This window comes from Athene cunicularia (genome assembly GCF_003259725.1).
Source record: "Athene cunicularia isolate RWA chromosome 28 unlocalized genomic scaffold, athCun1 chr28_part1, whole genome shotgun sequence".
Taxonomy (NCBI): domain Eukaryota; kingdom Metazoa; phylum Chordata; class Aves; order Strigiformes; family Strigidae; genus Athene; species Athene cunicularia.
The window spans coordinates 784221-786285 of NW_020799139.1; positions in this window are offsets into that span (position 1 = coordinate 784221).

The following is a 2065-nucleotide window of genomic DNA, read 5'->3' on the forward strand; positions in this document are numbered from 1 at the left end:
CCCGTCCTCCTCCTCATCCTCCCCCCCGGTTCCCTGCGGGAGCCCCGGCAGAGCCGCCCGCAGGCCACGGGAGCGTCACCCCCCGCCAGGGCGGGGTAAGTTACGGCCCAGAGCCCGGTGTCCCCTCAGCCCCGGGCCGTGGCCGCCTTAGGCGGGAGCTCCCCCCAGCACTACGGGCCTGGGCTGCCTGAGGGGTTAGAGCAGGGCAGGAGAGACCGCGGAGTACGAGAAACATGCGGGGGGAAAGTCTCTTCTTTTCGTTCTGGTTTAGCAGCACGGGCGTGCTCCGAGGTGGAAGGCAGGGGGTAAGGGCAGCGCAAAGTGCCGGAGGAAACCAAAAAGGCAGGTGGCACAGTGACCGAGCTAAGGTCACCTACTCCAAGGCGATGAGACAACTGCTCCTGACCTTCCAAACTAACTTAAGGAATATGTAATGCTGGTGGTGTCAAAAGATAGGCAAGTACCTGTCAAGCAGGAGGGGGCGTGGGGGGGGGGGTCTAGTCATCCATGTACTGTCAAAAGACATTTCTACATCATTAAGGTACCTGTAAAAACATGCACTTTAGGTAATGGCGAGTCCCAAAAGATTTGCAGATGAGCCATTTCATGTCATCCACTGACAAGGAGAGATGGCAGTATATTGATGTAAGGTTTTAGGATGAGAATAATAATTTTCTAAGGCAGTTAGGAGAGACTAGTAGCGGAGAAACTGAGTTCATGCAAAAATGAGAGTACACAGCAGATACGCACACGGTAAACTTCATTTGAACTTGTTTACAAAATTGACAAAAAAAATATCACCTTGTAAACTTATTCACATTTGTTGGAGCTCACAGAACTGGTTATACTAGCATGCTGAAATAAAGATTGTCAAGCCTCGTCTCACCCTGGATGACATCCACGTGAGTTGACCCTTACAGCAGAAACAGACTCGATCTGGAAGAAGATTTGAAGCTTGCATTGGGAGGGGATTTCTCCAGCGACGTTGTAGCCCTGGGGAAGGGGCTGGCTCCGACCCCCGACGCTCCCTGGCGCCGAGCGTCAGCGCAGCCGCTCCGCTACCGCCAGCTGGGTGGGAGCGGGAGGCAGGGACGGACTGAGGGCACCGGCTCCCTGAGGGCGGTCCGCAAGGGCCAGCGAGTGCATCGGAAATGTAAGCAGTGGAGAAAGAGATGGGGTTTATAAAAGTGTAATGTCATACTTCGTCATTTCCTGAAATTTGCTCTAAATTCAAAGGCCTCAAAAGAGCACGGACCCTGTTCCTAAATAAGACCATTCAGGGTAAGAGGGAGAAGGGGCGGGGAGTAAGATGCACAATATTTTTTACATAAACGAAACCCAAGCATTTTCCAAAATGTTAAGCTTTTTAGCCCTCTACCATCAAATCTGCCATTCTGAACTGCAAGACAGCAGCTTTCCCCAGCTCTAAAACACACTGCTTGACCTCGCAACTGCAGGAGGACAAAACAGAAGTAAACTGAAAATATACTTGGAAACATTTTTTTGGTAACCACTTTTTCTGGTTTCACCCTCAGACCTCAGATATCAGACGTGGAAGCAAACAGACATCATTTAAGATTTCTGAGACACCCACACATTTCAATACCAGTCAGATCACAACAGCAGTAGGTTTGAACAAGAATGACTTAAAAATAAACAAAAATACAACCTTATCAGTTGTATTCCAGGGAATGAACCAACTTAACGTATACGTGGCGAGGAACACCCTTGTAAAGTCATGTAAGAGCTTAATTCTGCTCTCAAAGGCAGGAGAACTCTTGCTTCTCCACAGAGGCGAGATCCAGCACAAAAGGGTTGACAGAGTTAACATCACTAAACCTAGAAATATTTTTGGTATAGTGTCCCCTCCCCTCTTCCCCTGGACAGAAGTCCAGCACTGGGGACTGCAGAAAACAACTAGTCCCAAATGTTAAAGCAATTACAGTTAATAGAAATTCTGAGCTTTCTAAACCAAACCAGGCTGCTTTAGAAAGCACTTTAACAATTAGGAATAATACATTACAAATTTACTGAGGAAAAAAAAAAAAGAAGATGAACTCTGATC